The following is a 25584-nucleotide window of genomic DNA, read 5'->3' as shown; positions in this document are numbered from 1 at the left end:
TTCTTGCGAAATCTGAACACACACCTGAAGTGTCTTGCTGGGGTCTGTAACACTCAATCCACTCACCCGGGACTTGACAGTTGTCACTTAGGACATAATTAGAATTTACCAAGGGCAGAGGCCTTGACATTGGCGTCTATCAGTTCCTGTGTGCTGGTGACAACCCAAAGAGGTAGACCCTTGACTGATGAAAACACACATGTTTTAATGTCACGAATCTTCACCAGTGACTGAGCTGAGTGGGAACTGAGTCTAGTCCCTACTTGCCAGGACTTTAAGCTATGCTTCAAGACTTGAGAAAATCAATGAAGACCACCTGATTATTTCAGAGGTGCAGCCCGGACATCCTCAAAGAGTTGCTATGCAATGTTCAGAAAACCAATGCGGTGGGCTTTTACCTGTGTCCACACCTATGGCCATCAGAGAACCTTAAGCTTTTCAGGTCAGAGAATCCAACCCCAAAAGGAAATCCGCATGTACACACCAACATATGCAAGGCTGGCGTAAGACGCCACAGTCATCTAAGTCAATAATAATTCGCCACCCCACATGAATTCCTTTCGGCAGAATCACTTTGTTTTCCAGGATATTTCTTCAAGCAGCTCTGGGAGGGAACCTTCTTGGATTTGTCAGGAAGGCGGGCGGGCGCCTTAAGTTGCAGGCCTACACTCTGCAAACTGAGAAGCTCAGTGGGGCCTCGCCAGCCTTTTAGTGTCTACCAAGGAGGGCTTTGTGTCAGCCTTGTTGGCTGTAAAGCAGGAAATGAGGACAGGAGCATTAATAGCCTTTGTAAACAGCACCTCCAAGACCTTCAATCACCAATTTGAGAGCGTTCACCACCCTGGTGGGGGGCGGGGGAGAAGCAGAAAAAGCCAAACAGGAAATGCAATGACGGTAGATGAAAGCAGATCAATAAAGAGAGAAACATTTGGTTTGAAGTTTTGCCTTTAAAATCACGGGAGCCCTCTGGCCACCCCTTCCAGAAAGTAATTTGGGGCGTTACTGCAGGTCTGGCCCTGAGGTGTAATTGTCCCAGATTTCAGCCACCCAGAGATTTAGAATTCCAGGGTTTGTGCAAATAATTCAGTTGAGGGATGCAGATTTATGACCGCGTCTTAAGTGGAGTTTAAAAGGAGATTTACCTAGTGTTGGAATTAAAAACCATGAATTTCATTTTTCCCTTTCTGTCAAACTAAAGAAGGAGCAGGAATATTTTTTGGTAGGACTGTGTTTGCAGAGTCCGATGCTTAGATATGCATCCTAAGATGACTTTTAAAATAGGGAGGCACTTAGTCTTTCCAGAGGCAGGACTTAAGTCTCTCAAAGCCATGATATGGATCCCATGGTCCCCGTGATTCTCTGGATCATCTGGAATCCAATAATTTCACATTTTCTCCACCCAAGAAAACAATAAGTGTGGCAGATGCTACTCAGAAACACCAGGACTCTTGAAAACCCAGCGGTGTGGAGCCTGCAGGGACGTGAGTCCTCTTGGGAGTGCAGACGCAAAGGCAACCGCCAGTACAGTGTCTCAGGAGGTTTGCTTTCTTCAGACGTGCAGTTTGTTTTTGAATATCTTGAACCGGACACCCACTTTATGATCACGATTTTCCTTTCTGCTTTGCCGATGCCCAAACAGAGAGTAGACAAAATTCTAGAAGGAAGGCAAACGCATTGCAAGTGTAGAAGATAAAAAAGAAAGAATTAAGATTTAACTCCACGATAGAGGAGCCATGGGGTGTGAGAAGATGGTCAGTCTCAGTTCTAATGCTAAGTGGATTCCCAGCTTCTCACACATAGAGACCTCCCCCACTCAACAGTTCAGAGTGTCTGCAGGCTAAGTGTTAATTTGATAAGAATCCCAGATACATTTCCAATTGAGTTGTGTAGGTTGAACACGGGGACCCAAGAACCTTTTCTTCTAGTCTTATTGTGCCGGCTGTGTTTGCAAGTAAAGACCTGTCTCTTCCAACTGTCACTGGCAGAAGGAAGAATACCTATTACTTTGAATAGAGCTATTCCTTCTCTTGTTACTGTCTTTAAATATTTGCATTGATTCAGTGCGTGAAGCACTCAAAACTCAATGAACATGGAGGACACAGCCACCTTTTCTTCTCACCTGCACTCTTTCCTTCCTTCCCTCTTTTGTCAAAAATGAGGATTTCTGGGCAGGAACTAAAGCTGGAGTTAGATTGGAGGCCCACAGTTCTGTACCCCATGCCTTTGGTGCGCTCCCATTATTCTCTTTCTCTAGATCTGAGCAGACGGGAGGTGAACTATGAGAACAGATGCTTCGTGACATCTGAGCCATTCACCCCTCTCCAGATTTACAAGTATTCACTCTGCAGCTAGATTCTAAAAGACTTCCCCTCCTTGCTTCACATTCCATTGCTTTGGTCACAGTTTCTGTGGTCACCAGGTCACAAAACAGTCACTATCAACATAACCTACAGAGCCACTGCCTCTTGGGTCAGCCATTCAGTGAGGCCTGCATCTCACATCTGAGTGAACATCTGAGGGAGACTTGCGGATCCATCCGACCAAACCCCACTGAGCAGTTTCTCAATCTGAGCAGCACATTGGACTTCCTCGAGAAGTTCTAAAAAAAAAATCGCCAATGTCCAACTATCCTTCTGACCACGAAGACCAACGGTGTCTCTGTGCATCAAGACCTCCGGAAGTTCCTTGGTGAATTCTACTTCACAGTCAAGCCTAGCAGACATGAATTAAATGTCTTCATTTTCCCCTGATTTTGGCCTTTTTTTGGGCTTCATTGACACAAGTCATGGCATCCCCAAATATGGGGACCTTTCAATGCACAGTATTTTAGTAAGTTTCCAAGACAGAGAATTTTAATAGCTATCAATTGACCCCCGTCCCCCGCCCTAGCTCCTAGCATTATTTATGAGAACAGCACCCATGACATTATTTAAATGATCGGACCCAAGTCCAGAAGCTATACCAACCTCATACTTACAGTCAAGCCAGTGTTTTAACAACAACAACAGCAACAACAGCAACAAAAACCAACAACAAAACTCCATGTTCTCTGGTTTCCCTAAGTCTATATCAAAACCAAACTTCTCAAATATTGTGATGGGATTTTACATCAACAGAAGAATCGCTCCCCACTGTGGCTCAGCACCTCGCTCTGTGGTGTCTGATGGCACCTTTGTGAGAAGCCACCTTCGTTGTCAGCCTGCAATTAAATCAGTGCCAAGAGCCTTCTGTTCAGAACACCTCTCCATGGTGTTTTAAGAGATGATTGCTCAAGCACGAAGTGAAGCGAGTGGGGGAGATGTAAGCCTTGTTTGCAGGGAATTGGGCAGAAAAGGCACCAGCAGATATCTCGGGTCTACTTTCCCTCCTCAAAGGCTCGTCTTTCTACCAGGCGCAAAGTGGCCTTAACCGTCAGAGACAAAAGTATCTCTTACCCTGTAAAACACTGTTCTAGGTAAACAAGGAGCCATTTACTAGAGGGAGTGTTAAACCTCCCAGAAAGATTAGATAATGGCTCCCCAGCAGGGGCGGCCTCGCGGACTTCTGTGACCAAGAACTGAAGAAATCTGTGTGTGAGTTGATTTAAACCTCAAAGCCCTTACTGCGAATCAGGTACGAGATGCAGAGAAGCCAAAAGAATCACGAAGAGCAGGTATACCTGTGACATCTCACTAGGCCTGCCCTAGATGGCTCACAGGCCTGAGAAAAGCCAGGGGGAGCTAATGTGGATGAAATTGCAAGTGGAAGACAGCTCGAACATGATTAATAGTAGAAAAGAAAAACTTGCTCTGTGGCGCATGCTCAGAGGGACTTGAGCAAAGCTTGAGAGGCAGTATTGCCCGCTTGCAAAACGCTTTGACTCAGTGCTTGCTGAATTAAATCTGCTCTGGCGCCGATGCTCGGGTAGATGGGGTGAGTAGGGACTGGGCTTTCGGGTTGCCTGAGCCTCTGTGGCCTGTGAGCACACCTACATCCCACGCCCTCACTTTTCCAGGTATAGTTGCATCTCATGACCACGCGGGTGGGAATAACCATTCTTCATGACAGTGAGGACTTCGGTGCTATCACAGGTGTTGTGTTTTTTAAAACAAAACAAAACAAAACAAAAAAACCAACCAACCAATCAAAATGGTGGTATAATGCGGCGTAATGTGGTGGCTACTGGAACAACTTGGTGGCCTGGCCAAGGTGGTTTCTTAAACAGTCAAGCCATTCAACACACCTAATATAAAGATCTATTGGCAGTGGAAGGGAAGGGGTCTTGGAGAAAGGTAAAAGCAGAGAAAAGAGGGGAACTGAGAAGGACAGAAAGGTAGGAGAGAGGAAGAGAGGAAGAGAGAGGAAGAGAACCTAGCAAGAAATGTCCGTAAGTCAACTGTAGCTCTTCACGGTGATGGCACCCAACTTGGATTAGACACTTCCAGTTATGGCCTTTGAAAATTTCAGGGACAATGAGTGACCATATGGCTATGAGAGGTGTGGTCACCAAAGCCTGAGGAGAGAGAAAGGGATGCAGATTCGCCAGAGTCTTTGAAAGACCAAGTCTACGACATGGGAGCCATGATCATGCCCTCTTTTTCAGACTGCTGGGGACGTACAGTGGGCAAGTCTTGGGGTTACTGAACAGCCAGGGATGAGTTTGGGGTGTCGTATGTGGGGTGCCAAAGGTCCAAGATTTTATATCATACTTTACTGTATCCATGGCATGTTATGATCTAATCTGTGGGAGATAAGATTTTAGGAGTCCTTATTAAGAAAAGGTTCTCCAAGTGGCTGCGGTGTCTTAACCAGGAAATAAACAAGGCTGCTGAAGTCACAGAATCCTAGGGCTCATCTGAGTGACAAGCTATCAGTAAGTTACTGCCAGCACACAGTTTGCACTGTGTACCACTGAGGGCCTGAAGCCAACTGAGGTATTATGATTAGGCTAAGTGGGTACCAATGAGAGCTGCAGGCCATGTTTATGCTGGGTTGATAGGACTTTCAAAGACTGTAGTGTGTTTGTAACCTTGAGCCTAGGAACCCCTCAACTCTCCAAGGTGGTGGGTAAGAGGGGTCACAATGCAATAACATTCCCACTGGTACCCAAAGAAAGAAGCTGGCCTGGGAAGTGCTTGCACATTAGGATAATTCAAAACAAATCATAATTTCTTATCTTGAATTATGAAACAGCGTTCAGGATGAAATTGCATCTATGAATCGGGTTTATTTATAATAAGTGTCTAGTCAACATAGGAGACCTACTTAACATTATAATTAGAACTGATACATATCTAGTTGAAAACCTATCCAGTACCTAAAATACTTCCACAGGAGATGGCTACATACTTTGGCACAAGATCTCTCTATCCCTTCCAAAACATTTCATTTTTTCCTTCCGAAGGGAGGCTGCACATTTTCCCACAATATCATATCAAACAAGAGGGTAGTGTTATGCATTCAATGAGGCCCAGGCCCTGGCAGTCCCAGCATCAAATACACTTGTGTTGTAAGCTGAGCGCCAAGGAAACATTTATTTATTTAAAATATTTTTACCCATAAGTTAGGTAAACAGTAATATTTTACTTCACAGTACTTTAAGACAGCCCTGCAGACAGAAATCCCACAGACCACCTTATGATCCTTCTTACATCTGCAGACAGATTTCATTAATTTTTTCCTTTGAAGTCAGATATCTACTGAGGATTAAACACTTGACCTAGTAAACTTGGAATTGGGCTGTAGATACCAACTGTAGAGAAACCATGTAGAGCCCTTTTAGTGTGTCCATTTGCTCTAGGAATACGGCCAAGTGCTTCCCAATAGTGCGAGCTCCTTGGCTGGAGAGTCAGCTCAGCTGTTAGGAGCATTTGTTGCCTTTGCAGAAAGCCCTGGTTCTAGTACCAGCATCAACAGGAGGCCCACAGCCAGCTGTAACTATTTCCAGAGAATCTAACGCCCTCTTCTGAGTTTCTTTTCCGGACCCAGAGCAGTAGTAACAGGATATGGCCTTATTGTTCAGTGGCATCAACTTTAGCTGACTTGAAAATCTGGCCAGTTAGACCAGCAGTTATGGTCTAGAAGGTTCTCCAGTTGGTTCTGATATGAGCGATATCCTGTGATCCACAGGACTTCAGTATATAAGGTGAGAACTCAACCGTGGGTTCTCGGGAGAAATGTCAGTGCTTGGGTGACACTCTGCTCCTATCATTGTGGGAATACTGGCTAGGTCTCAGGTGAGAGCCTTTGCAAGACACAGTGGGGAAGACGTGAGTGCCGGCTCACAGCCTCCCCTGCTCTCCACATGTCCTTAGGGTAGGTGTGTCGACCTGTTTCAATCAGTGGTCATGGCTTAATGGTGGCTTTGGAGTGTATATGGCATCCAAATGCATGGACGCGTTAGAATTGCTTGCAGAGCACTTTACAACCGCTAGCTTCTTCCAATTTGCATTTGCTTCATGTAGGGCAGGATCATGCCCCTATAAAGTTCTTTAAACATTTTTATTTATGTGTACATGTGTCCATGAGTTTATGTCACATGAGCACATGTCCCACAGAGGCCCGAAGAGGACACTGGATCCCTTTGTGTTGGAGTTAAGGGCAATTTTGCACCACATGACATGCTGCTGGGAACCAAACTAACGTGCTCTGAAGGAATAGCAAGTGCTCTTATCCACTGAGGAGCCATCTCTCCAGTCCCGAGGGTCTCAATCTTCTTGACACTGTGACCCTTTAATACAGTTTCCTCATGTTGTGTGGACCCCCCAAACATAACATTATTTTTGCTCTTGTCTCTTAACTGTACCTTGCTACTGTTAAGAATCACGATGTAAATATTTCCGTTTTCCAGTGGTCTCAGGCGACCCGTGTGAAAGGGTCATTGAATGAACCCCCGGGTTGAGAACAGCTCCTCTTAGCTGATTTGTGTGCAGAGTCAAGGCTGAGAGTTTGGGTTCATATCGGTCCCGCCACACTACAGAACACTGTTTAGTGACCATTTTGTTCAATGGCTGAGATCTAGAGGCCTGGGATCTAATCCTAGGGAATCCCTTCTGGGCCTCAGTTTCTCTCTGTCTACTAAGATATTTGTCAAGTGATGATGCCTGTTGATGTGTTTCTAAAAGATAAAGAGAGGAGAGATATGCTCTATGAAGGTCTAGTTAGATATGGGGGAAAAGGGGTGCCTCGGAGGGCCCATGAGGGACCAGTCACACAACAGTACAGCATAGAATAGATTCAGGGCATCAGGAAGGGAGTTGAGAGGGTATTAGAGGCAGAGAAAGGCAGACAGAAAGAGAGAGAGAGAGAGAGAGAGAGAGAGAGAGAGAAAGAGAAGAGAGAGAGCAGAGAAGTAGAGGCTACCCATGAGCATGTGGAGGAAGAGGAGGGAGGGGAATGGGGAGAGAGTGGGAGTAGGAAGAAAGATCAAGACCAAGAGATGAGCAAGAGAGGGAGGAGGGGCAAGTGGCCCCTTTTATAGTGAGTCAGGCACACCTGGATGTCACCATCTAACTGTGGGGCAGAGCATACCTAGCTGTTGCCAGGTAACTGTGCGGTGGAGCTTAGACAGAATGCTAACACCTGTAGCACGAACTGCATCATTCTCTTCAGTAGACCTCAAGAACAGAGACCCTTGGAAGATGGAGCTGACAGTGTCTGTGAACGGGGACACCTAGGGAAGGTGTATTTCATTTCTCAGCCAGCTCTCAGTGTATCCATCAAACATCTGATGAACGGTTCTCATCATCCCAGTCTGCCTCCTCTGCCGGAGTGTTCAACATGAAGAATGAACGCTTTGGGCCTGGCGGGATGGCTCAACAGTTAAGGACACTGGCTAGCCGCTCTTCTAGAGATCTTGAGTTCAATTCCCAGCAACCACATGGTGGCTCACAACCATCTAGAAAGGAATCTGATGCCCCCTTCTGGGATGCAGGTGTACATGCAGATGGAGCACTTCTACATTTAAAAAACACATTAAAAATGAATGCTTTAATAAACTAGGAATCGTTTCCAGAAACCTTGGCAGTGCCTGGGCCACACTGGAGTATAGCAGTTTGGATGTAGTCCAACAAAGAGTACTGAAACCTCTGTTCTTTAAGACTACTCCTTACATAGACACTACTGAGTGCCCTCCACAGACACTCACTCTGGACTGTTTGAGGGAGTGACTCTTGTTCAGTCTCCTTTTTAAACAAATTCTCAACACAGAGAGATGATATATGGGTGTATGCTCAGGCCTATTTGTATGAAAAGGGTAAATAAAAATTGCTAGCACAGTTGAGGGCATTGGTGCAGTGAATGGATTGCCGAGGGACATTTACTTGGTAACTTACGGGATCTCATTTAATCATGACAAACCTGCGAGGTACTCTGTAACTGCTACCTGATACAGGGGAGGTCAGGGTCTTCACGAGGTTTGGGACTGGCCCACTGTCACTGAAAGAGAGTGGTAGTGAGAATCTCAGATCAGCTTCGTCTGAGTTGGGACTCTCGGCGTTCTACAATACGATGCTCCACTTCTCTCACCAAATGCCTCCGTGACATTTATTTTCTTAAAAAATATTTCGATTAGCTCTTTGAGACTGTCACACAGATATATTTTTATCATATTCATCTGACAACTCTTTCCAGATTCACCCACATCTCCCTACCCGCCCAGCTTTATGTCCTCTTGTTTTTGAAGCCCACAGAGTCTAATTTTTGCTATCCAAACAGACTTCAGTGAGGGGCCTGCCCTGGAGGGTCACTTATCTCACTACCTTAAGGAAAGCTGACTCCTTCCGCCAGCAGCTCTCACTTGCTAATGCCTCCCCAGCTAGGGATAAGACCCCTTATCCCTGCTCTCTCAAGTAGGGATTCGTCTAGCCTGAGTTTGAGTATCTCTTCTGCAGCTGTCCCAACTACTTTGAGTTTATATGTGCAAGTTCCCTGTTTTGTCTAAAATCCAGTCTCCTTATAGTTATCTACCACCCCTGGCTATTACAAACCTTCAGCCTTCTGGGAGGATTCCTTAGTCTTGAGAGGAGGGATACCTTAGAGATGTCCATTTAGGGCTGAGCTCTCCTTACCTCAGTCTCTCACCCTCTGGGTGTTGACTGGCTGTGGGTCTCCATGTTGATTGCCAACTATTGCACGAAGAAGCTCCTTCGACGAGGATTTTGATAGAATCAAATGTCTAGAAATACTTAATATCAGACTTGGGACCAGCCCCAGACGTGTGAAAGCGGTTAACTATGTTTCCGCCATCAAAGACTTCATAATCTTGTTGAAGGCACAGACATTCAAGTTATACAAATGTAAAATGTGTATGGGATGAGAGAGCAGAAGGATCTGCAGAAACAAAAGTCCGGGCGTTCTGCCTGCCTTATTTTGTGTGACCTTCAAGTAAGTCAGGTGACTGCTCTTACCTCTGCTACATTGTAAGGTGATGTTTACATAGATCAAGGTTTACAAAGAAAGGTGAGAATGCACACACCCACACCCACACCCACCCACACACACACACACACACACACACACACACACACGTAAACATCTGCATAGATGTTTACATATGCAATATCAGATGGATGCACACACCTGCCATGTTTCTTAAAATTTCCTGACCATAAAGCCTGTTTAAAATCCCAGCATAGACTGCCCGTCATCAAGGGCTCCAGGCCTTGAGTGCTAGCAGGATGAAAAGGAGAGTTCCCATCATGGCTTTGCTGTCCCTTTTCTTTGTGGGGAACTGTCAGCTTTAGGTTATCATTGTCACCGAAGCCTAACAGACTTCTTTTCTGAATTCACTATCATCTGGGATGTGACATGGCACAGGTGTAAAAGGACTCCTTGAAATACAAGTAAAAACCAACAGAGAACATACAACAGAGCCCCTGTATCACCTTTACCCAACACACACATACACACACACACATACACATACACACATACATACATATATGTGCACACATAGACACACATGCACACATGTGCACACATACACAGGCACACACATACATGCACACAGACACACGAGAGGGGGGACTTTAAATACATATAATTGATATACAAAGAGATACAGGTTCAGAGACATGCATACATGCATGCATGCACACACATGCATGTACATACAAAGAGACATACTGACAATGTACATACACAGAGGCACACAGGAACACATGCATACATACATACACATGCCTGCACACATACACAAGTGCATAGATACACATACACACACATACTAACACAATTAAAATTAAAATGAATCTGTTTTAAATGTGGATTTTGTGTCACATTTACTGAAAGATAGGATGACACTAGTGTTACAGTAGCTTTCTTGCTATGCTATCAACTTGAAAACTCCTTTGAGTCTAAGTAAGACAACAAAGGCACGGTTTTCAGGAATGTGATAAAAACTCTTCCTTTTACACACGGCAACCAAAAAGCAAGAACGAAAATCACTTGCTGCTGTAAATACATTCTGGAGTACTTGGTCTCTGGTCTTTTTTATTTTATTTATTTTCATTTATTTATTTTTATTTATTACTGTTTCAGCTCCATTTTCATCTCCTAGGTCTTGTTTCTGAACATTTCCTATCCAGGGTCAGCAGCATCTATAAACGCTTAAACTATTCTTTCCTTAAACTCAGCAGAAGAAGATTTCTCTGTTCGACCAAAATTCCAGCTTTGGGTCTCACTGATTGTCTTGCCCGGATCAGTCAGTCTCTCTCCATCTTGTGGCCTTGTGCTGGATATGACCATATTCTGGCCATGCTCATCCTTCCCCCTATGGAAATATTTTGAGCCCTGCTAGAAACACAGGAAGTAAAGCTTCGGAAGAAATGTTTGCTGTTAACAGCAGAAGAGAAAATGGGTCCCTGAGCAAAGACCACTGAGTGAAGAAATTTGCATCTGCATAACCCTGCTGGGAGAAATGCTCACCCACCCACAGCCATCAAGCGATGTGATTATAGCTCACTGTTGTTAAAAGGCAATTTTCCAAAAAAGAGAGGGAGAGAGGAGATAAGACTCTGACTCTCACACAGCTATACAGTGAACACATGTCAAAATTTTTATTTAAGTCATTAAACAAAATGAGCGAACAATACATATGTCACAACCGGTTCAGAGGAGATGCCAAAGAGCAGCTCCAGTCTCAGTTGGAATGATGAAAAGCACTTGCCAATGGTGCGAAGGCTGCTCTCTGTGGAAGGGCTCTCCGAGAGTGCTCCGCAGGGAGCCGGAGGCCCCGTGTATTCACAGCAGGGCATCGGGTCTCTGAGACCCCACACCTCACTGCCATGACGGTAGAAAAGCTGGGAAGCTGACCTCACAGCTCACATATGAAAGACCTTTCATGACTTCTTCAGGCTATTTCAAATTTCTTTATACTCTCCCCTCAAAGAAAGGTGGGACCTGATCTCAAAATCAGACTGCTCTCGTTAACTCCGGCCTGATTATTTACCTAAGGGCAGGGAGACCATAAACTTCCCACGTAGGCTTTCTTGAGTTTGCTTTTCTGGAAGTTTCCATATGAAATATTAGATTGGACTTTTAAAAAGCCTCCATTATTTGATATCCTGAGGCTAGGAAGCCAAGCCCCAAAAATGCTCTCCACCAGATTTTACCTGCGGTATTGTGAATGCCAAACTCCTCGCTTCAACATGTTCTAAAGTCCAGCAATCCAGAAAGAGCAGTCGTGGAGATTGGAGCCGCACTCCATGCCCAATGATGGCCTCAGGTACCTGGGAGGGCTTTCTTAGCTCTGGCTTTGTGAAACCATCCTTACTTCCCTAGACCAGGCACTCTCTTTACTTGTTATGGTTGTTGTTTGTTTGGTTGGTTCTTTGTTGTTGAGACTGAATTTTACATTATAACTCAATGTGATCTTGAACTTAAGGCAATCCTCCTGCCTCAGACTCCTGAGTTCTGGGATTATAAGCATGAGTCACATTGTTCAACACCATTCTTGATTCAGTGGGCAAAGCTTGATGACCCAGCCATTTTCCCTCATTTATCCTATGGCAAAATAAGAACAGATTCTTATTGGACCCTTGAAACTTTAATGAGTAATAATAAGCACTTATGATTTAGGGGGAGAGTGAGAATAAGATATTATTTTAAATGTTCTGTTCTCTTTCTGCAAAGTATTTTTAGGCCACGAGTAACTTGACAAGAGAGAGAACCAGCACTGTTATAAATCTCAAACATGAGACATTCAAATAATAGCGCATTCTGAGCAGATAACTCAAATCCCATGTTTCATTCCGCGCACTGGTCCACTCTTGTCTCATTGGATCTTGAGTTAGCAATCTCATGGAGACAGATGCTTTCACACTAAAAGAAGTCCCAGGGCCTAAGGAGATGGCTCAGTTGAAGTGTCTGCCGTGCAAACAAGAGGTAGATCCCTACTTATCATGGATCTGAAAACTGGACACAGAGGCTCACATCTGTAATCCCAGCAGTGGAGGATTGGGGTAGGGGGAACAAGTGGATCCCCAGAAATGTGGGAAATGTGGGTGAGGTGAAGGGTCAGTGTAAGAGCCCATCCCCATAAGATAGAGAAGGATCAAGGAAGACGGCTAGTATTGGACCCTCTGGTCTTGGCACATAGGTACATAAACCTGCATAGATAAATATGCATAACACACACACACACACACACACACACACACACGCAGAGTGATAGAGAGAAAGATAGGGACAGATAGACAGACAGACAGAGACAGAGAAGGTTCTGAAAGTTGTATAATCAATGGCATGAGTAGCCTTCACCAGAGTCTCTAGTCTTTGGAGTTTTAATGGTTGAAGTATCAACATAGTCATTTCCCAAGATGGGTCTTTTACTTTTTTTTCTACCACGCCCTCCCCCCTTTTTAGTGAAAATATAGACTCTATCTAGCCTAGAACTGATTACAGAAACAAGAGTTAAAAAAAAACAAGTTATCAACACAATGGACTTTAACTGGCCATGGTTAATTTATCGATAATAACTCTCAAAAGTGAAATAGTCTGATGACCACCTATAATAAGAAAAAAGAAATGACAAATTGACAAGGAATTGTGGCCATTCCTGTCTGTGTAAACGAGAAGACAGGAAGTCACTGCAACTTGTTGTACTTAAGGGCAGGTCAGTCTATTTTTAAAAGAAATCAGTAATGTCAAGTCTGACTTAAAATGAAGGCTAGGCTGATTCCATTGCTATGACAAAACGCCTGAAACAAATCAGCTTAAAAGAAGAAAGGTTTATAGCTGTTCATGGCTTCAGAGACCCTAGTCCATGGTTTCCCATTCTCTGTGCTTCTCAGTTGGTGATGAGGCAGTGCATGATGATTAAAGGTAGGAGCAGAGAGAGCGTGTGTGTGTGTGTGTGTGTGTGTGTGTGTGTGTGTGTGTTTGAGAGAGAGAGAGAGAGAGAGACAGACAGACAGACAGACAGACAAAATAGTAGAACAAAATAAGCATGCTGCATGTGAGTATATACCAAACAAACATATTGAGTAAATATATGTAATAATTATGTAACATGGGACATGGATATTCTTTTATAACAAAACCTCATAGGTAAGGCTATCGAACACGGCCTGATGTAAAACCATGTACTTAGAAGATGACAGATTCATATGCAGTTACAATGATCCAAGAATTTAAAGTAATATCAAAACCATGACAGATGGCTCCTGCCTCTTTGATGCCCAGGACTTTGTCATGAAGACATCCATGGATATCTAGAAATTGCGCACATAGCTCATACTTTCTGAATCATGTATGCTCCGGATCACTTATGCTCACACACACTTAGCAAAGGAAAGTCAATCATCTCTTCTGGCTGTGTGCTTTTTCCATACCACTTACCAGTAGCAACCTCTCAAATACATCTAATTGTTTCCAGCACATTCTCCCTTATAAGTCAAAATAACCAATCTCCATGGCTTACCACAGAGTTTCCAAGGACTCTCGGTTACCGTTTTAGATGCAAAAGATGAACATAGCCTTATTTTTTTATGTTATGACTTAATTCTGGGATGAATATAATTTAAAAGATGTCAAGGAGAACTGACTCTCGATTACAGTTGGGATTCTGGATGTCCAAGGCACTGCTCAGACAGCCTTTTAGTCAAGTCAACAAAAACCAGTAAGAAATAAACATTGGGAGATGGAATGGCTACAAAACACCCTTTGCTCTCCCATAATTGAGGATTTTTTTCCCTAATAAGCAAGGACTTAATAGCATTAAAATACTGCAGAAAGTCACTGTACCTCTGTTCCCTAAGCAATGTGACATAGACATAATACCCGTCCCCAACAAAGTCAGTAGAGACCTGGGAAAGACTCCCATCAAAACCATGAGAACCTTGGAAAAGAGTTTAGACCACTCCATGGCAATTTACTTTCATTCTTGGATCTCTGTGATCAGAAGCAAATATGAAACTCTCCTTTTAAAAGCTGACTCACCTCAGATATTTTGATAGGGCAATGAAAATCTGACTAACAGTGAACTTTTAAGTCAGCAGTAGCTTATCATCAACTGAGGCAAATAAAGTTCTTTTTCCAATGGCCACTCTCCCTCTGCTCTTTTAGCCTGGGGAACAAACTGTCAATTTAAGGCAGATCTCAGAAGGCTTTTGATGTCAGAAGCAGTATCATGGTGATATGATCTTAGTTATCCTCATAGGGATAATAACTCAGTAGGAGGTTATGTGTTCAGGATTTCTTTCTCCAAATTCATAAGGAACTACCTTCAAGTTTCTGTATATAACATTGCATGAGTACTTAAATCTCAGAGGGAAAAAAACCCCAAAACTTAGGGACCTCTAAGGCTTTAATTGGGTATTTTTCCTTTGAATGTGTATGTAGTATGTATGTACATACATGTAAGTATGTGCAGGTATGGATGCATGTGTCTGTATATATATGGCAGCCTGAGGCTGTAGCCAGCTTGCCCTGGTGATTATTCTGCCCCCTAAGCACTGGGATTACAGGTAGGTCGCCATAAAGGTTTACCTTCTTTAGTGAGTGGATTCTGAATTCAAGTCCTCAGGCTGGTGTGGGGCAAGCACTTTAACCACTGAGCCATCTCTTCAGCCCTGTGCCCAAGTCTAAAATGTTCCACTTCCCCCTAACATCATGGGGGTTGGGGATGAAGATGAGGTGTAGGATTTAGGAGACTCGATTAACAGCATGTCAACTTCTAAAGGACATACTTAGACCAAACAGGGTTCGTGTGTTCAGTTGTATTTTCCTGTTGCTATGACTTTTATTATTTTCATATTTATACTAACTGAAACTTCAATCAAATGACTGACTTGCATTCCATAGAAACAGAACTAAAGATGGTTAATAATAACTTCTGGTGCATTAGTAGTCAATAGTTAGACGTTTCTTATACAATTCCCTAAGTGAGACACTCACTCATTAACCTGCCCCCAATAGGCAACATTTCTATGGCAAACAAAGAGGAAAATAAGTGCACAGAGACTTAAAATTATGTAACCAATGTTTTCAATTTATGTTTCTTTGTTGTTGTTGCTGCTGTTGTTGTTGTTGTTGATGGTGGTGGTGGTGGTGGTGGCAGTGATGGTGATGGTGATGATGATGGTGGTGGTATTTGGTTGGTTTGTTGGATTTTTTTTTTTTTGGCATTTTCCACACATTGTGTATACCAATCACAGAGATCCCCCTGCCTCTGCTTCCTAAGTGCTAGAATTAAATCTGTGTGCCACTATGCCCAGCTACCAATGTTCTTCTTTAAAAACTACCATTTTAAAATTAAGTTTTAATTATTTGTTATTTATTTAATGTATATGAGTACACTGTAGCTGTGTTCAGACACTCCAGAAGAAGGCATTGGATCCCATTACAGACGGTTGTGAGGAACCATTTGGTTGCTGGGAACTGAACTTAAGACCTCTGGAAGAGCAGTTCTCTTACCCACTGAGCCATCTCTCCAGCCCCCTAAAACTACCATTTTATTAGGATATAATACACAATATGCAGGTTACCCAGCTAAGAAGCATAGTCGAAGGGTTTAAGTACATTTACAGAGTCAAGTGACCATCAGCACACTGATTCTGGGTCACTTTTATCACATACGAAAGGACCTCCAGAAACATTGGTGATCACTAGCCATTTCTCTCTTTTCCAGTTTCTGTCTTTGTCCTCCTGTCTTCTCCCTCACTAAGTCCAGGTAATCAGTCATCTCCCTTCTGTCTGTCCACACACACTTGTTCTTGGTAATTAAACAACATTCTTGTCATCAACTAATGTATTGTCTCTCTATCCTTATTCGCCAACCATTCTGTATTTGTGTGTGACTGACTGTCTTCAATTCCACATAAAGGCCAGGCTTGGTGGCACAATCCTACAATCCCCAAACTTAGGAAGCTGAAGTAGGAGGATCAAGAATTCAAGATCTAGGGACTGGAGAGAAGGCTCAGCAGTTAAGAAGAGCACTGTCTGCTTCTTCCCAAGGACCTGGATTTAATTCCCAGAACTCACATGGCAGCTCACAACTGCCTGTTAACTCCAAGATCTGACATTCTAGCATAGACATACATGTAGGCAAAACACCAATGCATATAAAGTAAAATAAATACATTTTTTAAAAATGAAAGGAAAAAAAGTAATTCAAGACCAAACTCAGCCACACTGGAAGTTCAAGACCAAGACTGATCTAAGCGAGACTTGACTTAAAAGGATTTATATCTGAATTTTATTATGCAATGCTTGTTTTTCTATATCTGGCTGCTCTCTGAATAACCTTTTTTTTTGAAAAGGGCAGCATTTGCTTGTTTTTCAAGGCTAGACTATTCCCTAATTCACACACACACACACACACACACACACACACACACACACACACACACACACTCTTCCTTTTACCCACTCATTGATGGACACTTAGGCTGATTTCATGTGTTATTCCAGGATAGCTATTTGAGATAGTGCTGTGATAAACAGATATCAATCTACTGGTTGCCCTACTGGCTTGGTATACACACCCAGCACTAGGATTTCTGGCTCACAAGACCATTTTGAATGCTTGGAAGATCGGACCTTCTCCACTGCTTTTCATAGTAGCAGCGCCAACTCACATTCCCACCAGAGCTGCGTGGGGTTTTCTTTTCTCCACATCCTGCCAGCAGTTCTTGCTTTTTGTTGGTAGTCAACAATCTAACAGTTGAGTTCAATAAGATCATGCTTAATCCACATCGGAATGGTTTGTCCTGGGTCTTCTCTTGTAGCATGTTAAACTACGCCAATGCTGCTCAGGCAAAACAAAATGTTTACTTAGTTTATAAATACTGTGGCTGTTGGGGAGTTTCTTCGGCCCAAACTGAGGGCTCAACATCCTTCCATTTCAGCTGAGGCTGCTCTGAGGTACAACTATGGCTTTCAGTCTAAAAGTGCATCCCCCAGAATGAGAATGAAAGATAGACTCCTTACTTCCAATTCCATGGTGACTGTGGGGATTTAAGTCACCTAGTAGAGCAGTTGAGGGACATGAGGAGGAGGTAGTGTTCCCTAGGTTTTCTCCTCTGCATGGTCTCCCAACACCCTTCAACGTGCCAATCTTGGCTTCTTCACATAGCATCAGTGCTACACCACCAAGATTGCAGCAAGAGTGTAAGCAAGCAAGACTTCTCTGTATCAGGGTCCTTCTTTTGCGGCATTTTATTGCCCAAAGCAAGAGACAAGGCCATTCCAGATTTCAGGTAGACAAGTTGACTCTACCTCTTGGTATGGAGGAGGACATCACCAGGACAAGGACACAAGAGGGGATGTGTGATTAATGCAATTAATTTACTGCAAACCTTAACATGTGGAAATCTTCTCTAGGGCAGGACAGAACCATGACATAACTACCTGTCTTACAAAGTAGACTTTGACAGATGCTGCCCTACAGGCAACCATCGGAATCTAATGGTACAATAGGAACAATCTAACTGAGAGAACCTGGGAAGGCTGTACAGGAGTGGGACAGGAAACACACTATGAAGAACAGCCATAAGGTTCCTGTCATATTCAGTGAGAAAGGGCATTAGTGGTGGTGGTGATGGTAGTGGTGATGGTAGTGGTGGTGGTGGTGGTGATGGTGATGGTGGTGATGGTAGTGGTGATGTTAGTGGTGGTGATGGTAGTGGTGGTGGTGGTGGTGATGGTGGTGGTGGTGATGGTAGTGGTGATGGTGGTGGTGGTGATGGTGGTGGTGGTGATGGTGGTGGTGGTGGTGATGGTGGTGGTGGTGTTGGTGGTGATGGTGGTGGTGGTGGTGTTTGTGGTAGTGGTGGTGATGGTGGTGGTGGTGGTGGTGGTGGTGGTGGTGGTAGGGTCATAGGCCTGTGGGCAGGACAGAAAATCCATAATTCACACACCTTTATGGTGCATATTTACAGAGTACAACCACAGACATGTATGTCCACAAGGAGAGTTTAGGATGTAACCATGAACAAACCTGATTCTGGACACTGGTGTTTCCCGCCCCCAATACAAGACAGAATGAAGTCGGACAAGTCATTCCCTCTCTGTTTTCTTCCTTCTTCATAAAGTCCCCACTCTCATTTCACTGCGTTAACCCTTACCAAAAGAAAAAAAAATCATGCGTGCGACCCTGCGAAACGAAACGAAAGTTGGACTCTGAAGATTAAGTTGAATGGCGTCTAATCAACAAGGAGTCAGTGTTAATGTGAGCCCTAGACATTAGTAAGAACAGGAGGAGTTGGTTAATATCAACATCTGTAAAGAATATGAAGAAGCAACTCAGTGAAAAGCTCAGAGTGACTGACTAGCTCACAGCAACATGCTGTTGTCCACTACTCACTGGGGGAAGACATAAACAGTGAATATTTTACTTCACTAAGCAGAAAAAATGTAAAGATTGAAATTTTTAGAGCTGGAGGTGTGGCTACTGTGCTGCATAGATAGTCGGAATGGAGCCCAAATTGGCATATAGCTAGTGGCCTATCTGTCAGACTGTCCCCCCAATTTAGGACTCTGTTTCATGAAAAACTTAAGAATAATTCTCTCCTTGCTTGTATCTTCTCACATATATCCACACATGTACAAACAGAATGTAAGTATGTGTGTGCATGTGTGCAGTCTACCCACAAAAATATTAATTCAACATTTTTTATACTGAGAGGAATTTGAAGCTATCAAAAATATCTCGATGAAAGCAAAGCTTTCTATGCCAACTGGGAAGAATATTTATGCTACTGAAGGGGAATAAAAGCAAATTGAGAAAAACTGGGCATAGCAAGTAAGTCTGTATGAGTGATATGTGTATGTGTATGTATGTATGTGTGTCACAGTGTGCTGTACTGAAATCCATGACCTGCCTCCTTGAAAGATTAGAGAGAGAAGCTTGTAAAAATGCTTTGTACGCTGCAAAGTGCGCCAGTGAGGTGTCTCCGTATCTGAATTTGACTTAAACATTTGAAAAGCAGACTGATATATTTCAAAGTTCTGTGGCTATGGATTCCACTGAAGATCCACATTTGCTTTTCGAAAAGAGATTAAGAAAATACACAAGATTCCTGGCAAAGGCTTCTGGGGGCTTTGGAAGTACAAAAACAACTGCCCCCCACTGGGCCTTTCCCAGTGTTTTCTAGGGGAGATACTCAATGGCAGTGATACTTCGCCATTTCTTCTCAGCCCTTCATAGTCTCTCAACAAACCGTTAAACTCCACAACAAACTAATAAAAAATAATTTGGAATCCAGGGCATGATTATGGTCAGGGAAGACACTGAGGATCATTTCGTGTTGTGATCTGGGAAGACCTAAAATAGAGCACTCTTCAATTACCATAATTTCTACTGTCATTGCGATTTCTGTACATAAAAGCATTTGGTCTGAGGCCCAACAAATTTATCTGTAAATTACACAATAAAGGGTAAGGGATGGACCTTCCTTTGAAAGAACAGGCAGAATCAGTCATTTATGAGGACATCTTCATGCTACCCAACGTGGGGGGAAAAAAACCCCAAATGTGTACTCCATTATTGTGCAAACTTCTGGAGACTGTCACCCCGGCCCACACCCACCCCTCTCCCAAGTTTAATTAAACCAGTATCACACTGAGACTGGAAGGAAAACACAAAGATACAACAATAAACAAACATTAATCATGATCATTACATACATTTTATTACATGAAATAAACAATACCGTGGAGCTCTCCCCAGACGACAGAGTTCTTCCCTTTGGATAACATCCGAAGGCAATTGAGGGGTAAAAGAATACTAATAATGGTAATAATAATTAGTATGAAAGGGGGGAGGGGCTTATCAACACATAAAGCAGAAATCATACCCCTCCTTCCTCTGTATTAATCTCATATTTGCTCATTTTGTCTTTTTAGGGTCTAATAAGGGTTTCTTCTCACTGAGTTAAATAAAGAAAATGTATTTCCTCATTTGTCGCCTTGCTTTAGTGTCTGTAACTCAACTCAGCTGCCCCAGGGCAAGTCAATACTCTCGGTCTGCAGCACAGAATTCCACCAGGAAAGAGGGGGAGGGGGTTCTGAGCCCTCAGGTTCAGCCTGAGACTCAAAACCAGAGCAAGAAAGAATGACAAGAATCAGGGTGACGCCTTTGCTGTGACTTGAGAAAGACCAAGTCCTTTTCTCAACAGAAGATCTTCCCCCTTGGACTCTGAATTAGGAAGGAGCCCCCTTAGGAGAAGGCCCTTTGTTTCTCTCTCCAAAGGGGCCCCTGACATTCTTTCATATAAAGAGCACACGGGGACCTACCACTAAATATATAACACGGTTGTCCAGTCCTATTGTCTCATCTCCACACTGGAAAGACAGGAAATAGGTCCTCTCCTGCCGAGTTACCCATTAAAGGCCATGACACCAGTCAGACACAAATCCTATGTAGTGGCTCCACTAATTGGCCAGTCCCGAGGTAGTTCTGTTGTGTGTTACCCATTTTAGAGACCCTGTTCCTGCACAGAAAGGCTCATCCTTGCAGGTTCTGCTATATGGGATAGTGACTCAGAGTAGGAAACAGCCTAGGTGTGTGTCTTCTTGAAGATGCTTGGACAAGTTACTGCTCAGAAAGGTGATGGAGATGCTGTTCAGACTCCTGGGGCTTCCAGGAGGAAGCTCCCCTGTCTCCCACTGAGAAAGGGGACTAAGCAGAGCATTTTCTCTGCGACCTTCCATTCCTGCTAAGAATCTGAGTGTTGATGGTTTACAGTCCAGGAGGAGACTCCGCTTCTGGATTCAAATGGTGGCTCTCAGTACAGCATGCAAGCACTCTCCGGTGGGACAGTGGCCTATTGGGTGGTCCTCTGGAACTTGTTAGAATGGCCCTCAGCTCAGGAAACAAGAGAAGCGTGCTTAATAGGGGATTGTTCTTCCTCAGAACAAGACTTTCTCCTCTGTGGAAGCTCTTGATGAGAAGGCTGGGGAGCCTCTATTGCTGCTAAGGGTTGGTCCTAGACACCAGGAAAGAAATCCTGAAGTGGGGCAGCTTTCTCTGGACATGGTGTGCATCTGGCCCTCTCTGCTGGAGATGAACTGGATGTTACATAGAACCCACAAGAGATCTCGGCCCCCATTCCTTTTGGGGGGAAAAAAGAAAGAAAAAGGTGAGCGTGCACCCTCTCAAGCCTCTTCCCTCTGTCAGTCCCTCAGGGAATGTCCCCTACCCTCTGCCTCTATCATAAATACTCTGATTAAAATGTAAATTTAGCCAACCTATCAGCTTCCCATTAAGGGGACTCTTTAAAAACGCTGTTAATCAGCTGAAAGATATGTAGTGAAATGCCACTCGTCAATTGTGACTGCTTATGACAGTTAACAAAGCTTTATATTTGTCCCAAACATGTGCTGATCCATCCATTACGCCAAGGTTCACTCTCACGCTAATTGTGCATTCTCCTCTCTAATGCATTTTTGCTGTTATCTCATAGGCTAATGAAAGCCAGGAAATCAATAAATATAAATTATACATGCAAAGAAGGACTGCTACGAACATAAAGTTTCTAATTAATTGCACTTGATTAATTTATATCCTTTAATTATCTTGCTAAGCCACAAACAACATAAATATCTTTGCAATCTGGTTATTGCTATGTCAGTCATAAAAAAGCAGACACAGTAAATCTATGAAATCTAGCAAGCCGTATTGCCAGAAAACATGAAATGGTATAGCCCATAAATATTATCGAACTCACTCAAGACACCGATGAATAATTTGAGGGTGACAAATTAACACTAAATATGTTGCATGGTTATTTGACGAAGGTTATAGTGATGTTATAAGTTTAAATGGTACATATGGAGTAAGCGGGGGGGGGGGGGGCGTGCATTTCTTACCTCTGGGCTTATAAAACTCTTTTCACGCTGAGGAGGAGTACAGTGTGTTGGGGACTCAAATGCAAATATCCTGTGTACTCTGGAAACAGAACTGTTTAGCAAGCCGGCCACGAGGCATATTGTTAAGGCTTTGTTTATCACTTTCTCTTGGCTAAGCTAGACCAATAAGGAATAATCCCCCTGTCTTCCGCAAAGGCAAAAGTAAAATGTGTGTTTCAAAGAGCAATTGAAATCCCAGAAACTGAATACAGTTTGGAAGAGCTAGATGCCGCGTGCTCCCATTGTCTTATGGGACTGAACTTTTACATGGAGAGTGGTTTCTTTTTTAATTTTATCTGACTCTCTGAAGCCAGCCATCTGTCACTTATCTGAAATCTAATCCCCTCTGTCTACCAAGCTCGCTCTTTGTCCTAGGCCACCGCATATTACCAAGTATCTATATCTACAAGTTTCATAAGTGTGTAAAAAGAAACTGTATCTGTCCTCAGCTACTCTCATACAAAGGCCATCTGTCAGCAACTGAAACTATTCTTTTTCTTTTTTTAAAGCATCCAAAGGGATTTGCCCTTCACCAAGTAAACCCACTTAACCCTTCCAATAAGATTAACTGTTATTTGTTTCCATTAAATAAAAATGACCACACTAATATACATTTAATAGTTCCACAACACTTGCGAAAGGATCGGCTCTCCTGTGGATACCTTTTGTAGATAAAACACACGCGCATATAAATATAGGAATTATGACAGCAATTAGATAACCCGGAAGGGTGGGGGTGGGGGTGGGGGCTGGGGGGTGCTCTCACTTCCTCCCTCCAGTCTGCAATTGTGAAAAGAAGGCAGCATAAAATATAGACGCCAGAAAGTATCGTGCCCTTCCCGCCCTCAATTTTACAGTAAACAGCACTTCTAGTTATAAAGTATGTCTGAATACACACAATTATTAAGATTCAGGGGACACCCTGTGACTCCTGCCCCTTCCCACTGTACATCCTTGGGGACGTTTTTATGATTCTTAGGCGAGGCCGTTTCAAGCCTTTATATGTGCGGTGTACAAGCAGAGTTTCACTCTGTGTCTCTGTAATTATGGGAATTTGGTCCGGTGGGGGGCGGAGGAGAGGACTGTATTTAATGGTACTAATGTGACCCTACAATAACATTTGGGAAGTTCTATCTCCTATTTCCATCCTAAAGATTGCCAACATCGTTCGGATTAGCACTTCGGAAGCAAAATAAATAATGCGTTTTCTTCGATGGAAGGGCCCCGGGGAAAGACGTTGGTCATTTTGGACTTTCAAGTCAGTTATAAAGAGATCAGTGTGCTCACACATACTCAGACAGGGAGGCCACACTCTGTCCGTGGGACAGCTGAGGTTTGAGGACAGACTCAGTTTACCTCCAGTTCCTGTAGCCTTTCTTACACCTTCATGTGTTGCAAGCTCCATGTTGCCAGCAGGACCTTGCTGGGGCAAAGGACAGGCGTTCGGGAGATGGCAGAATGGAGGTGACAGATGCCGTCAGTGGGCATGAGGTCGAGCCCACCATGGCCTCGCAATCCAGCTGTTGGTATATGCAGGGAAGCCAGGCACCTTTGTTTCTGCAAGGTGGTGGGGTGAGGTGAGAGTCACAAAACAAACAAGCAAAGAAAATGGAATTTATTTTCTTCCTCAGAGCTTCTAGACTTGTCTCCCCTAGGAAATCCTGAATGCCCGGTTTCATGAGAAGGTCCAGTTAAAATGGTTCCCCAGCCCGAACAGATACCTGGCATGTGTCAATCACAGTCCATTTCCTCTCTGCCTGGAGCTGGACCTATAATTTACCCTGACCGTTTTGCTTTTTTCAGGTGATCAGTTGGGTATCAGAACGAGCATCCATCCCAACCTGCCTCAGGCTCCTCTCCAGTCCCTCTCCTTCGAGGCCACAGCCCAGGCCCCAGACTTCAAGTTTCCCACCCGGTGAGTATCTAGGGAAACAGGAAGCAGCCTGGTGATGTGCTCTCAGCCAGAAAGGGGCACGGTACCTGCGGGAGATAGGTAAATCTCTTGACTCTGAAATCAGATCGGGTGAAGAGCTTTTCAGACCAAACTCATCCGCCTGGAGCTGGTGCTCTAAGGCAATGGTTCAGTGTGTGGAAAAGGCAGACCGTTGATAAGTATGGCTACTGTTCTTTCTCTTAGCCGAAGCGTGGAAAAATACCACGTGTCCAGCAGGAAGTATGTGTCCCCAAGGCAGGTCCCCAGCTTTGTCATTTTCGATTTAATGCACCTATGTAGCAAGCCGACTCACTAGGTTTGACTGCAATTACCTTATCTTTCCTATTTTTAGTGACAGGACCAGATTATTTTAAGTGCATTTTATAGAAAACCCTTCTTTACTGAAGTATAAAGACTGTAATAAAGACAATACAATGTTTTGAAACTGTTTTAAATCCTTCACTCAGCATTGCGTCTACAGATTTAACATGTAGGGGTTCTAATCTTACTGCTGCTAATTAGAGCTTTAGTGTAATTGTGCCAACAGGGCGCTTGGCATAATAATTACTATTGAGAGACTCTGGTGGCGAAGTAACATGCCTACATAATGCAGATATGTCTACGATTACAGTGCAGTCACCTTTGTATGTTGACTCAAGTTGGATTTTAACCAAGTAAGGGGTTATTTTGCCTTTATAATAAAGCTTAAGAGGCATATACATATGTATGATTTAGGTATCTATTTTTCCTCTCTCAGCCTTTTGAATATTAATTAGCAAGAACTTCAGAAGAAGGCAACGGGGACACATTTCGTTTTAAAGATCTCACAATGTGGGACCCGTCACTCTGCGAGTGGGATTCTCCATGCTGCTGTGTCAGAGTCTGGTTAGATGACACAGAGGCCTGCTCCTGGAATGTATGCGTGGGCGGGGGCTGGGGGTGGGGCATTCTGGAGGAAGGTATCCTATCGTTGCTTTGAGACGGACAGGGAAATGGGAGGCTCACGAAGTGGACCGGTAGAGACCTCAGAAACGGTCTGTTCTTTCCGTCTTCAGATTACAACCTGCGTTGGAGAAATGCCATCTGTTCCCAGGCTAGACCGCGCAGCTGAGTTGACAATGTCCTGAGTTGTGTACGGCTTTCTCTTAGGGGAACGTTTGAAAGGACAAGCCGAGTCGTTGCCTATAGTGTGCGTTATGTAGGTGCACACATAGGGTATGCACTGTTCACTGTCATCTTTCTCTAGGTAGGACACAGCAGAAATTGGGCCACTGGCAAAGGCCATTCTTTGTTCTAATATGTTTGTTGCTCTGAGGTACACA

This window comes from Rattus norvegicus, chromosome 19 (assembly GCF_021556685.1).
Source record: "Rattus norvegicus strain SHRSP/BbbUtx chromosome 19, alternate assembly SHRSP_T2T, whole genome shotgun sequence".
Taxonomy (NCBI): Eukaryota; Metazoa; Chordata; class Mammalia; order Rodentia; family Muridae; genus Rattus; species Rattus norvegicus.
The sequence above is the reverse complement of the archived record's forward strand: the minus strand, read 5'-3'. Positions refer to the sequence as shown.